Genomic DNA, 16011 nt, shown 5'->3' on the forward strand with positions numbered 1-16011 from the left:
ACCCTGGAAAAACCTTTTCTCCAGGGCCCCAAATTTCCTGATGGGTATCTGTCTGTCTAACTGCTACACTCTTTCCGGAAGGGCCTCAGAAAGTCCTTGTTCCACTTTCTACTTGTCTACTTTTTTATGTGTTGTCTTTCTCTGTAGAACATAAACTCCTTGAGGGCGGGGAAATTCAAACTTGACTGTATTTATATACTCAGTACTTAGTCCAGCACCTGGCACACAGTAAGCATTTAATAAGTGCTCTATCTTAAAACACAGAATACTCACAATCACACATGAACATATATTTCAAAAATGAAACACTTTGAGGGACTGCTGAACAGTTCCTATTTACCTCTCATCTGTGCCCATTGAGCAACTCACAAAGTTCAGATCTACTGTCAAGCCAAGGTATGATTTGGGTTTTATCCTTTTGGCTTCAGACTCCTCCTGGGTGGTTCTACTGTTTCTAGTGTCTTCTCTTCCTGCTGCAATCAGCACCTAAGAACTCCCAATGTTCGGGGCCCATGAGGTTATCTTTTGGGCTGGAAACATCTCTCAGGATTGCTGTTGAACCACCTGTTATTTGTTCCTGAAGAGGACCAATGGCAGCAGGAGAAGGATGTCTTGACTTGCAAGTGAATTGGATTTAAGCGAGGCAGAACTGTGCAAAACCACCAATCTGACTCTCTCCTCCACAGTCATCGGAGCCCAGTGGCAAGACATAGCTCAGGATGACTGGAAATGACCTCAGATGCAGTGGGAGCTCTTGACCTTTATAAGCTAAGTTCTTTCCTAGGTCTCAGTTGTCTGAAGCAGTGCCTATTTGGTGATTAAAGGCAGAGCTGTGGGCCAGCTAGGTGGTGCAATGGCTAAAGCACTGGTCCTGGATTCAGGAAGACCTGAATTCAAATCCAGCCTCAGACACTTGACACTTACTAGCTGTGTGACCCTGGGCAAGTCACTTAACCCTTATTGCCTCACCAAAAAAAAAGGCAGAGCTGTACAGTCATCAGCCTCACTCCTCCAGAGTCACCAGACTACATGATGTCAGATCACAAGGGTGGTAAGAAGAAGCCTCTGAAACAGCCCAAGAAGCAAACCAAGGACATGGATGAGGAAGATATAGCTTTCAAACAAAAACAAAAAGAAGAACAGAAAAAAACTGGAAGAGTTAAAAGCAAAAGCTGCTGGGAAGGGACCACTTGCCACTGGTGGAATTAAGAAATCTGGCAAAAAGCAGATGTTCCTGTGTAGGTAAGATCGTGATTCCTTTTGGTTTCTTTCTTGCTTTGTGACATCTGCATTTTCTACTTCAACATCTGTTGCCACCTGCAGTCAAGATTGTGTCATCTTAGTCTATTGTACATTGTAATAAACTTTTAAAAAAGTGTCTTTTTTATAACCCTGTGAATTAAGTGGTATATTATTATTCTTATTTTATGGATGAGGAAACTGAGCCACAAACAAGAACAATGACTTGCCTAAGGTCACATAGCTCAAGGTCACATGACTCAAAGTCATATTTTCTGATAATAAGACTAATATTCTTTCTGCTTTACCCTATTGCCTCTTAAATGTCAGGATTTTTTTTTTATTAAATTTCACCATGTTTTCTCAAATATAGAAACATTTACCATGAATTTGTCTTCCAACATAAGAATTTTGGGGTACTTCATAAGAGGCAGGGGAGAAACAGTGTGGCACAAGGGATAGGAGGTTGACCGTGGTGTCAGAGGATTCTAGTTTAACCAATCCTTTCTCTGACAGTGACCAAGACTTCTGACCAATAGGGAAGTGAGTAAGGTGGAGGGGGCTTCCAGTGGGAGGAACTGAAAGCAGCATCTTTGCCTGATGGTCACATTCATGGGGATATTTGTTCAAAAAGATTTGTTGAAATATTCTGAAAGCCCAAAGAGGCGCTATGTTGAAATGACTGAAATCAATCCTTCCTTTTCTTAACATTTGCAGGGGAAACACAAGTTTATTCCTGAAATTGATAAGCAAATCTCTCCCTATCTCTGGGCCTTCATTTTCTCACTGGTAACAAGAGATAGTTGGACTAGGTGATCTCCAATATCCCTTCAAGCTCTAAGTCTTGAAATCCTGTGGGGCTTGCAGCAAATGATAACAAGACTTTGGGCAAGTAATGTGACCTCAAGGAGTCAACTTACTCTTATGCAAAATGATAAATGATGTAGCAGTTGCAGTGTCAGGCTTGGGATTAGAGGAAGTGATTAAAATTTGGCTTCAGACACTTAGTAAGCTGTATGACTTTGGGCAAATCCTTTAACTGTATTGTGCCTCAGTTTCCCCCTCTGGAAAAGAGGAGGGAAGTTCAGATTTGATGACTGCTAACATCCCTTACAGGTCTAAATTTGTGACCCTGTGATTGAAGAATTCTTCCATCTTTAATAATTCTATGATTCCATTGCAAGCATGTCTGACCAAGTACAGATTTCAATTGGGAAAAATCTTGTTTAGGTAGGTAGATCCTTATTAATACTGCTTCAATTACACCCTGCACACATTTGGAATTTCTTTTTTTTCTTCTTTTTTTTCTTTTTGTGGGGCAATGAGGGTTAAGTTACTTGCCCAAGGTCACACAGCTAGGAGGTGTCAAGTGTCTGAAGCCAGATTTGAACTCAGGTCCTCTTGAATCTAGGGCCAGTGCTTTATCCACTTTGCCACCTAGCTGCACCCACATTTGGAATTTCTTTAACTGGCCCATCCTGAAATTCAATTGTCAGCATCATGGACTAAGATAATGAGTACATCAAATATATTCATCACAACTGTATGACATCCAAGTGTTATTATCATCCCCATGTTACAAATTAGGGAACTGAAGTTCATTTATTCAGTGAGCCAGTCACTCAAGTAACATTTATTAATTGGCTACTATGTTCTACTGTAAGGGGGCACCTAGGTGGCAAAGTGCCTAGAGTCTCAAGCTTGGAGTCAGGAAGACCCATCTTTTTGAGTTCACATCTGGCCTTAGACACTTACTGGCTGTGTGACCCATGGCAAGTCACTTAACTCTTTCTGCCTCAGTTTTCTCATCTGTAAAGTGAGCTGGAGAAGGCAATGGCAAAGCACTCCAGAATCTCTGCCAAGAAAACCCAAAATGGAGTCACAGAGTTAGACATGACTGAAAAGACAGAACAAGAAACAACACTGTATTCTAGGCTAATGGAGGTGATTTGTGCACGGACACGTGACTGGTCATCATTATGCATGGGAGTTGAATCTAGGCTTCCCAATTCCAAGCCTAACATTTCTTTCTACCACCCATACTTTTCCTCTCCATTTACAGGGGGAGCATCTTTAGATGTAACTATCTTGGCATCTGAGCTAACACCGGTTATATTGAAGTCAGACCCATTCTCCAAATTATGGGCAGGTTGTCGTTTTTGCATGAATAACCAGGCCGTGATGACATATATTACAAAACACTTTTTTTTTTTTGCTGATGATGATTCTTTGATTCCATGAGGAAGGTCTTATAAGTAAAGAGGAAGGCAACAAGCACTTATTAAGTCCTTACTATATACCGGGTACTGGGCTAAGCACTGAGGATATAAATATGAGCAAATAAAAAGCCAGTTCCATCCCTCAAGAGGCTTACATTCTAATGAGGCTCTGATACTTTCTGTCTACCTGACCTCAACACACAAAAGGGTGATGGGGAGAGAGACCCACATGGGGACATGGTGGCAAAGTCCTGACAGTCAGAAGCATAGGCAAGAGTTGAATTAAACCCTCCCCAAGATGGAGGCCCCCAGAAAGAACTAACTAATGGAAGAAAGACAAGGGTAGCAGGATGTTCAAAGATGAGAAGGTCCCTGAAGCTGAGGGAAATCCTAAAGAGAGAAGGCAGCTGAGGCATGGTAGCAAAGTCTTAAAAGTCAGAAACAGAGCCAGTGGGGGACTGAATTATTATCCCTATTTTTATTATTATTTTTTTATCATGACAAGAACTTTTCTTTCTTTTTTTCTTTTTGAGGGGCAATGAGGGTTAAGTGATTTGCCCAGGGTCACACAGCTAGGAAGTGTCAAGTGCCTGAGGTTGGATTTGAACTTAGGTCCTCCTGAATCCAGGGCCAGTGCTTTATCCACTGTGTCACCTAGCTGCCCCTTTTTACAATAGTATTTTATTTTTTCCAATTACATGTAAAGACAATTTTTAACATTTATTTTAAAAATTGAGTTCCAAATTTTTCTCCCTTTCTTCCTCTCTCCCTTATCCCTCTCCTCCCTCTCTCTTCACCCCTTCCCTGCAATTTGATATAGATTATATATGTGCAATCATGTAAAACATATTTCCATATTTTCTATCATTCTTAAAATATTTTATCTATTTCTTTTAAATAGTATTTTATTATTTTTAACTACATGTAAAGAAAAATTATCATTTATTTTTAAAAATTTGAATTTCAAATTTTCTCCTTCCCTCCCTCCCATCCCCCTTCAAGACAGTAAGTAATTTTATTATCCTAATTTTTGCAAAAAATAAAATGAGCTCAGAGATATTAAATGACTTACCTGAGGTCACATATCCACAAAGTGTCAAAGCCTGTGCTGAAACCCAGATCTCCCAACTCCAAGTTGAGGCCTCTTTCCCCTGTATTCTATATAACTTCTCAAAAAACTCCATTACTTTAAATAACAAGTACTGAACTTCTCTTTGCCTCAGTTTCCTCATCTGTAAAATGAAGACACTGTATTAGGCAACCTCTAAGATTCCTTCCACCTCCAAATCCCATCATAAGCTCAAAGTAAAGCAAAGTGTCAAAAAACCAGAGAGGAGGAGATAGAAGACTCTTTTAGAAAGTCATCTTCAACAATTGGAGGGAAAACCCTCTTACTACCTTAGCTATTAGGCTTCTCTATCTTGCTCTTTAAAGGGTTCCTAAGTCAACATTATGGACAATGTTAAATAAGCTTCCTCCTCTCCTTTTTCTTTCTTTTTAAGGGGTCTAAGAATACTCAGGAGGATAATATAGCCTATGACTTATGTTTAATTGGCAACACGTTGAGAAGTCCAAGTAGCTAACTATAGTTCTGTGTTTATAATAACAACACCTGGTTTATTATTCTAGATCAAACCCATGGATAAGGAAAGCTGCATTATCTCATAGCTTGGTAGCTTTTTCCCCCCCTGACTGACATGCAGTTCGAGAGACGGGTCAAGCAAAATATTTGGCAATCTGACACTCTGTTAAGACTTCTCATTTGTGGCGATGCTGAGAGACCAGCTCGGGGAGAAGCTATCTTCCGACACACAAACAAATACAGCAAGAGCTGTTTTAATAAGGCCTGGCTACTTAAGAACTTGCTGTAACTCATTTTACACTAAGCAGACTCCTTAAATCTCTCTTTGTTTTATTTGACGTGTTCTTGATCTCACCATTAATCCTAATCTGCTAACAAGAGCTCCCAACACTTCTGGGGCTCAGTATCGAAAGGTCCCTTCACACATTGCATGCAGTGCAACTCCAGCCTAGCTTATGGTGAGACTTAATAGCTCCCCTTGGTGTGAGGATAGAAAACAAGGAAAGTGTTTGCTCTTTAATATTCCAGCCATCAAATGTTCGTTTCTGAACAAGAGAGAGGAAAGATTCCAGGGAAGTCTTTGGTTTCACAAAACAGAGAGGGATTTGCCAAAGAGTTTATGAAACCGAGTCAGATCTATGATTTTGTTTATTCTGGGGACTGGGGGAAGCTTTCTCCAAAAAGGCTCTAAGGCTTCTAATTCTCCTTACATATTCCAGCCTCTTACATGGTCTTCACTCATTGCTTTGCCTTCCTATTAATTTAAATTCTACATGTCTCATCTCCCAAACCTCTCTATAGAGGCTTTTTTGACAATTCTAGTCTGCATTTTTCTCCCTCTTTTGGTAATCATTTAGCCTGGAGATTTTCATATGTTGTAATAGGAAGGCACTAGATCTGGCCCCAGATAAGTTGATGAACGTTTATTAAGCACCTACTATGTACCAGGGACTACAGTGCTAAACCTTGGGGATATTAAAAAAAAAAGGCCAAAACCTGTTTGCTGCTCTCAAGGAACTTTCAATCTGATAAGTTTGTGATAGTGCAAAAACTCATTCTGATTTTGGGGAACTAATGTCTATTGTAGGCTGCTTCTGCACTCTGCTTCCTCCCTGGTATCAATTTCTCTTCTGTTCTTTCCTGGCAACTTCCATACCTCTGCCTATAAAACCAGGGACTTATTGACCTATTCCTCCTGCTCCATCAGAGATGGAAAAGTGGTTAGCTGCACCTGAGTGAGACTCCGCCCCTCCGACCCCACATAAAATTCCTGACTCTAGGCTTCATCATGAGGCAAGAGACATCACTGAGTTGCCCCAGTTAGAGCTGCCTGGATGTAATCCCTTCTCTGTTCTGTGTTGAACATGTTGGCTATCAACCAACTGATCAGCAAACACTGATTAAGTACCTCCTACCCTTCCTTTGGAGGTATCCACTGGCAGCTCTAGTTGGATCTAGTTCCAATATTGATAGCCCCATATGTCTCCTTAAGCTTTTGAACTTTGTGTTCGTTAATATAATTGTAGTAAAGGTCTGCTCCTGTATGCATTTACTGGGTCATCCAGTTCTTTCATGAAATACTAGTCCCCAAAACTGCTTCTAAAGACTGGTATCCAGAATCTGAATTCTGCTGCTCATTCTCTGGCCAAACTTCAGTCTCCTATCTGTGAAATGAGGGGGATGGGCTATATGATCTCTAAGGTCTCTTCTAGCTCTGATTATGACCATATCGCTCAAGTGTTAGATAGCCTTTGTCTATGCCACACATTTTAGAAATTGTTATATAGCACATGCTATGAGGTGACTCTCCCAATACCCATCTACACCGAGTCAGATCCTCAGAACAGGCTAACACTCCTCAGGACTCCAGGGTAGGCTAAGGGTGTCTTTCTAATTTTTTTTTTTTGGCAGGGCAATGAGGGTTAAGTGACTTGCCCAGGGTCACACAGTCAGTAAATATCAAGTGTCTGAAGCCAGATTTGAACTCAGGTACTCCTGAATCCAGGGCCGGTGCTCTAGTGAAAAATAAGAGATAATAAAAGACAAAGGTGAGAGTTTTGATTCTATAAAATTAAAAAGGTTTTAATTTAAAAAAAAAGTTTTATTTATTTATTTTCATTTTACCATTACAAATATTTAAAGATTATCTCCATTTTGTGAGGTCTCTTATAACAAAGTAAAACAATTAATTAAAACTAACAATGGGGACAGCTAGGTGGCACAGTAGATAGAGCACCGGCCCTTGATTCAGGAGGACTTGAGTTCAAATCCAGCTTCAGACACTTGACTCTTACTAGCTGTGTGACCCTGGGCAAGTAACTTAATCCTCATTGCCCTACAAAAAGCCACAAAAACAAACAAAACAAAATAAAAAACCTAACATAGCAACCCCATCTGAAAGCATATGCAACATTTTCTTTTGTTGCACCTCCCCCATTTAAAATTTTTATAAAATTAACAGAAATAATTTTCTTTCCTTTACATCTCCCAAACCATTGGAGAAAAAAGACAAATTCCTTGTAACAAATAAACACAGTCCAGCAAGACAAATTCCCTCATTGGTTATATATTAAAATATACTTATTTTATCTGTAGCTTTATCTATATTGTAGGCCACCAAATATTGATTGATTCTCTGCTGCTTATGCTAATTTTGGTTTGACAATTAACACCAACAAAGCAGAAGTTCTCCACCAGCCAGCACCAATGCCAACCATGCATGGAACCATCAGTTATAGCTAACAGAGAAATTTTGAATGCTGTGTATAAGTATACTTACATTGGCTGAATACTATCCAGGGAAGTCCACATTGATGATGAAATTAATGCACTCACTGCCAGAGCTAGCTCAGTGTCTGGGAGGCTCTGAAGAAAAATGTGAGAGAGAAGAGGTATTAAGCTGACTAACAAACTGAAGGTCTACAGAACCTTTGTGCTGACCTCATTGTTGTATGACTGTGAAACCTAGGCAGTGCCATGCCAGGAAACTGAATTGCTTCCCTTTGAATTGTCTTAGGAAGATTCTGAAGAGCACTGAGTTCATCTCTCTCAAGCTGAACTGCCAAGCATTCAATCTCTTCTACAGAGAGTGCAACTCTGATAGGCTGGTCACATTGTTGAATGCCAATCATATGTTTGCCTAAAAGACTATTTTATGGACAACTGACACAAGCCAAGTGCTCACACAGAGGTCAGAAGAAGCGATACAAGGATACTCTCAAGGTTTCTCTGAAGAACTTTGTAAATGATTGTGAGACATGAGAGACACTGGCACAGGACCACCCAGCATGGTGTGCTGCATCAAAGAAGGTGCTGTGTTTTATGAGCAAAGCAGAATAGCAATATCTCAAAAGAAATAGGAGATGCACAAATTTAGAGACATCTCCATTCCAAATATTTGTGCCCAACCTGTGGTAGAGCCCTCCAAGCTTGTATTTGTCTGATTGGCCACAGGTAGACACACTATACCTTGACCCTGACACAGTGATGTCATCTTGGTCCTCTTCAAGCATGAAGGACAACAATAATCTATATTATTTATTTATTTGTTTGTTTGTTTATTCCTTTATTCCTTCATTCAATTATTCCTTCATTCGTTCATTCATTTATCTATCTATCTATCCATCCATCCATCCATCTATCTATCTATCTATCTATCTATCTATCTATCTATCTATCTATCTATCTATCTGTCTATTTTGGGTGAGACATTTGGAGTTAAGTGACTTGCCCAGGGTCACACAGGTAGTAAGTGTCAAGTGTCTGAGGCCAGATTCGAACTTAAGCCCTCCTGAATCCAAGGCCAATGCTTTATCCACTGCACCGCCTAGCTGTCCCTATAATTTATCAATATAATCTATATCTAACTGTATATCACCCCTATCTCTCTTTCTCCCTCCCTCCATTCTTCCCTATGTTTTATTCATCTTTCAAGTCCCCAGTCACATTCCCTTCTCCATTCAACAGTGATCTCTACCTTCTCCGAATCCCTGTTTGCTAGTATATAAACAAAGTTATTTCTTGGAGGTTTTATCAGTCCTGGGGAGCTGGCCACATCTAAAGTTCATTCAGAAGATCTAGGGAAGTGGGGTTAGTTCTAAAAGGGTTAGTGGGGTTAGTTCAAAGGGATTTAAGTGGTAACACCATATTGAGGGAGTTAACAGCATAATAAATTTCTATTTCATTTTATAAGAGAAGCAAATTTCCATAGTGGATAAAGGAAGGAGGAAACAAACTTTTCTTATATGCCTACTCTGTGTTAGGCTACTGTGCTTTGCAAATATTATCCTTTTTTACCCTTACAACAACCCTGGGAGGTAGGTCCTGTTATAATTCCCATTTTACAGTGGAGGAGACTGAGGAAAACAGAGTTTAAGCCACACAGCTACACAGCTAGTCTGAGTCTGGATTTGAACTCAGGTCTCCCTGACTCCAGACCCAGAGCTCTATTCACTGCACCATTTAGCTGCCTAAAAAAGCTTTTATTAAGCTCTTAACACAAGTTAGGCACTGTGTTAAGCACAGTGGATACAAATTTAAGCCAAAAAAAGTCTCTACCCCCAATGAATTTATATTTTAATGGGGGGAAGACAACACACAAAAGAAGTGGAAATGAAGGTACCAGGCATCCAAGCATGGTTTTGAAGTCCAGAAAGTCAGAAACAGGGCTAGTTGGGGAATGAGAACAGACCTTCCTGGGCACCTCCACAAAATGGAGACTCTAGGAGGAACATGGCAATAGGAAAGGGGTGGGACCTGAGGAGGGGTGCCCCAGGGTGAATAGGTCCCAGGTACTGAGGGACTGAGATAACAGTAGAGACATGGTTTTGAAATTAAGGAATAGGGCTGGGAGGGGCAGTCACTTCAATGTCAGGAAGACCTGAGTTCAGGATTTGCCTGTGATCTGGGCAAGTGACTTCATCTCTCAATGTCCCACTCAATTCCCTAGGCCTAAAAATGATAAGGAAGGTATTTATCTCTGTAGGTAACAGTTTTCTCCTTGAGAATTGTCATATACGAGTATAATAATAGTTATGGGCCAAAAACACTTAAAAACTTTTATTTATATTATTTCATTCTTGGTGACTTACAGCACCTGCTTTAATTCTTGATATATAATTGGTGCTTAGTAAAAATACTCATTGATCCCAACTGACCCAAACAAAGACACTGAAATGAAGACAATGGCTATTCTTAACAAACAATGAGAAGAGATAGTCTTGAGCTAGATCAATAATTGCAGCCAATATTAAATTCTTTTTTTTCGTGGGGCAATGGATTAAGTGACTTGCCCAGGGTCACACAGCTAGCAAGTGTCTAGTGTTTGAGGCTGGATTTGAACTAGCTGCCCCAATATTAAATTCTTGTAGTTGGAATGTGACATAGAGATCAGCTAGTCCACCCACCTCAAGTTACAGGTGAAGAAATTGAAATTAACTTAGTTGTCCAAGGTTACTTTTATATTTATATATTATAACATATGATTATGTCATATTACATAATATATACAGTAAGTGACAGAAGAAGGATATGAACCAAAGTCCTTTGTCTTAAAGTCTATTGCTTTTCTTATAATATACTTATGACTCAATCTTGGATTTCCCCACATTTTATAGAATCCAAAACTGAACATAGGATCCAATTGACTGAACATAGCTTATCTTCTATTAATTGTCAAGTGATGACAAACAGAGAGCTATCTGAGATAATCCAGAAAGACTTTCAGCAGGAACATTTCATTTTTTCGGTAGGTAGATATCCTCCCTACCCTCTGAATTTGACAGATATTAGGAAGCAGCCTAGAACTAGATTTAATGTGCTGATTCAACTGTTTTGGAAATTCAAAGCTCCAAAATAATATAAATGAAATGAGTGATGCCAATGATATGTCACTCACATTTTCCTGCAGTGTATATTTTGCAGGGATCTTAACATTATAGTTTATTCATTAATTGCTCTCACCTTTTAAAAACTATTAACATATAATTAAAAGCTGTCTGAATACAGGAAAAAATGAGATGTGAGGAAATACAGAATCCTCCTGGTAAGATGGAAGACTACTGGACATTGCCATCTGCCCTATAGACCTCTGGACTTGTCTCTGACCTGATGATATGCCCATGTACGTTGACATCTACCTTGGCAAACACCCTAAGGAACATCAGGATTTTCCTTCTTCCCTGAATCTGAACTCTCCTATTATATGTTGTCTTCCTTACAATTAAAATATGAGCTACTTTAAAGCATGCTTTTGTCTATTTGTATCTCCTGTGCTTAGCAGAGTGCTTGATATATAGTAAGTACTTGATAAATATTTTTTAAGTCATTCATTTATCAGTGAGAAAGCTTGACCATTGGTGGTATAGTAAATTATCTGACCAGCAGAACATTAATTTAGCAGAAAAGATAACTTACTGAATGTCAGGAGATAGGGATGCTATGTGGGAGATGTGTGCAAGGCACTACTGTTCATGATGGAAAGTTCCTTCTACAGCTGTCACCATTGTAGAACATCTGGGACTAGGCAGATTTGCTGGCCCATGACCAAAGGTGGTTGGTGTGAAGATCAGCCTGGGTGTACAGGGTGAAGAAGTGTCATGGGACAATGAGCAGTTGTGGTGAGCTGTGCATTATGTTCATGAGAGGACTGAGTGATTGCTGGGAAACTGAGGGAGAGATTCTGGGATGTAGCAGCAGTGATCTCCTATAATTTGCCTCAGGTGTCATTCCAGGGTATTTTCATGATGCTGTGTATTTCAAGGTATTTGTCTTAGTAGGGGTTTGTGGTTTGGTTGCTAAAGTACTCCTACATATCATATACCATTGACAGAGGCTAATAGCTGTAAGTTTAGATTTGTTCTTGCTCAACTGTATTAACTTAACTTTGTTTCTGATTCCCCTCACCAAAGGACGTTGCTGTTGGTGATGATGGGGGGGGGGGAGGGAAGGACACAATACTGAACTTCACATTTGTATAGTTTTCTGAAGCTTATGTTCCTGATATGTCTACAAAGTCTTTGGTTTAAGGGGTTTTCTTGAAATCTTTGAAAAGTTATTACCTTTTTTTTTGTAATGGACTTCTTTTGGCAGTCTAATGAAGCCTATGGATTAGGATGTAAGGGGTGTTCAGGGAGAACTAGTACCTCAAGGCTGCTCATTCACCTTTAGTGCCCACCTGTTCCCCAACTCTTACCTATGGTTACAAGAAACTGCACATGGAGGGTAACCAATAGACCTCATGTCTAACCCAAGCATATGAAGATTTCCCCAGTGGAATGGGCAGATGAGAGCAATGGGTTTCCACAGCTATAAAGGTGGCTGAAGCAAGCTCTGTGGAGTTCTTAGAGCTCAGTCAGACATTGAAGGCTCAAAGGGCATCCATTGCATCTTGGGCCATCACCAGTCATCCCAACTTTTGTTTTGCCACTGGACTCTGAGGACTGGAAGAGAGAATGAGGCTGACAACTATGAGCAACTCTGCTTCACTTAAATCCAATTCATGTGCAAGTTAAGACATCACTTCATGATGTCATTGGTCCTCTTCAAAAATGGAGGCCAAACAGCACAATGAACTACCACCATTTACTATATCAGTTATGTCTGGTGGCTGGCCTTATTCAATTTCCCTTGGGATCACCTCTGCCTTTCAATTCCCAGGGACAGAAAAAATATTGTTAATCTGAAGAAACAACAACTCTCTTTTCTTGTCAACAGGGTTGGGACAACTGCATTATTCATAAGATCAATCTTCTGAATTGACCAGAGATCTCAGAGATTATTATTAACTCATATGTCAGTACCACTAGTAGGCAGAATTTTAAAACTAGAAGAGACTTCTTTGACAATCTCATCCAACTCATATTTGAGAAAGAATATTCTTGACATTACACCTGCCAAATGTTCATTGAGCCTTTGATCACAGTCTTCCAGTGAGAGAGAACCCATTATTTTCTGAAGTACTCCATTCTACTTTTGGCTAGCTCTAATTGTCAGGAAGATTTTCTTTATGTCAAATATAAATCAGCTCCTTTGCAACTTTCATGTACAGTTCCTAGTTCCAGGTCTAAGCAGAATAAGCTAAAGCATTCTTTCAAGGAACAAGTTAACTTTGTTGAATGTTAATTTTATAAATGGAGAAACTGAGGTACAGAGGGATGGGTTTGCTCGAACTTTTACTAAGAGTCCAAGGATTCTTTCTTACCAATGACCAATTGCAGACACTCTTAACTCCAATCCAGTCTGCCAGCTTCCTTTAAGGCAAGAAGCCATGTTTTGCTGAGGGCAAAACAGATTCAGATCTCCAAAGGTTTGGGTGGATTTGAAACACTAGACACAGATATCAGATTCCAAAGTGAATAAAATAAGCTTCCTTGCTCCCTAAGGAAAAGTCATTTTCAACACCCACTGTGTCATTTCAGCTGAAGATTCATTGCAGGGCCATGAAGGAACATTTACCTTTGGTTTTCTGCTATAACCAACAGGATCCAAAAAGCTCAAATGATATGGTTTGGTCGTTACTCATTTGGAATTCAGACTCATCAACAGAAAATAGCCCAATTGAGGTGGAAGGTCGATCCAGTGGATATTAGACTGGTGTAGGCTGGGTGGTCAAAGGCATTTAGTCATTAGTGGTGAACCATGATTGGGCTGTGGGGTTGGGAGGGAGATGCAATTAAAGAGCTATTTAGGGTTTAAAACTAGGAGAGGTAAATGCACATCCTCACTAGCTTACTTTGTACATTCGACCCAACAAAATGGGTGACTGAGAATGGAGGCTTGTGGCTGAGTCAATAGAAAGAGAGCCAAATTGTGCTTAAGTCGGAACCCCAGCAGAATCTATGGGAACTCATTGGAACTTTCATAAGCTTCTGTTTCCTATATAGTTTTTTTTGTATTTTAGTTTGTGGTAGAGACCTCTTAGACTCCCTTCATCCAAGAGACTTTGTTATAAAATGGCTTCTTCTATGAGGTCGTCTCATGGCATGGACCCTAAGGACAGAGTTTTAGGGAAGCTTTAGTGGATTTGAAACACAAATTCTCAACATCTCCTACCAGGGGAAAGTACCAAGAAGAAGAATCTTCTCATAGAGGAAGAGGTCAATATTTCAATGCCAACATAGATGGCTTCTTTTTTTAACTTCTCCTTTGAAAAGGAGTCTGGGTTCATATCTATATTCCTTTTTAACCTTTTTGCATTATAAAGACTTTGGGAATCTGATGAAGGCGGACTTCAGCTTGGATTAGAATGAGTTTCTTGGAAATTTTTTAAAAAATAAAATAAAATACATTTTTTATATTCATACATTGCATTGAAATAAATATATAATTAATTCTAATACAAGCTGACAGACCCTCTGAAATCTGAACATGGATCCCCCAGGTTAAAAACTCCCATTTGAAATAGACAGATGAGGGACTTACTAAGTGCTTCCTATTTTCTCAACATTGTCCTGCAAAGACAAAACACAGTCTTTACCATCAAAGAGCTTCCATTCTAAAGGGGGAACTGGAAAAAGGGGATGATTCATATATGTTGTGACATCATGTGGAGATAGTGGGGGAATGGCATGGAAGCTTCGTTCAGCGTGAGTTGGGGCAAAAAACTCCCTTCTCAGAGCCTGGCTTCTAGGCACAGGGTTTGAGGTTTCAGTGGGAGAGAGATGAGGATGATGGCTGAAGTGAAGTTGGCAAAGTAAGAGACATGGGAAGCATTCATTAATTGTTCTTCTAATTCCAGAATTCCAGTCAATTCAACAAGTAAAGTACCTGACTACCATTCATCAGGCTACTTATACTGGTGCCAAGACACAAAGACAAAACCTAAGCAGTTCCTATCCTCAAAGAGCTTACATTCGACTTCATTGGTAGTCTAGATGCTTCATACAAGGACTGTGTTCTTATATATGGGAATGGGGAGTGGTCAACCTCACAGAACCCAACAAGAAAGTTCTTCGAGATTCGTTTAACTCAACAAGATAAAGTGGGGCAAGCTCAGAATAGTCCCATCTAGTTGACTGGGTAAATTATTATCATGTCAAGAGTTCATGTGGTTGTAGTAGGTAGGGATGATTCTATGGAAGGGTTGTTAAGGTTTTCTGTGATAACACTGGGAGGGGGGATTGAGGAAGAAATCTTTTAGTATAAAGATTTTTGATCTGGCATCTCCAGACCCTTAAAGTATCTATGAATAGATTTCAGTGAAGTTGGATGGGGAAAAAGACAACTTTATTTTTTTTTAACCTCTGATTGGTAGACTTGCATTGGCAAACAGTTTCCTTACCTGGGATTTCCTTAAATCAGTGAAAATTATAGGTGCAGTCACTGTCCAACATTCCTATTTAATTTTTTAATTAAAAATTTAACATTGGACATCACTATAACCATCTTAAATTCTCTGAATAATTGTGTGTGTTTGCATGCATTCATGTGAGCACATGAGCCTGTGTATTATTTCTAGCTCTATAATTTCATTGGGGAGGGAACTCCTAGTGAGGGTAATTTCTTGCACTAGTACAGATTGGCACCATCTATGTAATTTATGGTCTTAGAGAGTTGGTTAGGGCACTGAGAAGTTGGGGCTTTTTCAGGGTCACACAGGTGTGTATTATTAGAGCTTGACAGGGCTTGGATCCAGGGCTTCTGAGTCTGAAGCTAGCTTCTCTACCCTATGACCCTCTCCTCTCTCTACCTTATGAATTTCAGTGAATAAAGCATCATAACTTTTTTTCCCGATGATTTCTTCTAAGTCCTCCTGGGATTACTTGTTAGGTTGAATCATTCTCCTTACCTCTGATTCTTACAAGGGTATAGATACTGTGAACTCCATTCCTCAGGCTCTGCTTCTCTCTTTGCACTGTTGCATAAGGCTTTTCGCAATTCCTCTGCATTCACAGCATCACAGATGTAGAGTGGGAAGGGAATTCAGGGGCCACCCAGAGCAACCTCTTCATTTTATTGGCGAGGAAACTGAAG

The 16011-nt window shown here is 39.8% G+C and overlaps 1 pseudogene; it reads left to right on the forward strand.

Annotated features, from left to right (window-relative positions):
- Positions 1-1032: 1032 nt before the first annotated feature.
- On the forward strand, positions 1033-2135 carry LOC122739460 (annotated as a pseudogene).
- Positions 2136-16011: the final 13876 nt, after the last annotated feature.

Source organism: Dromiciops gliroides, chromosome 2, assembly GCF_019393635.1.
Source record: "Dromiciops gliroides isolate mDroGli1 chromosome 2, mDroGli1.pri, whole genome shotgun sequence".
In the NCBI taxonomy this organism is placed as follows: Eukaryota; Metazoa; Chordata; class Mammalia; order Microbiotheria; family Microbiotheriidae; genus Dromiciops; species Dromiciops gliroides.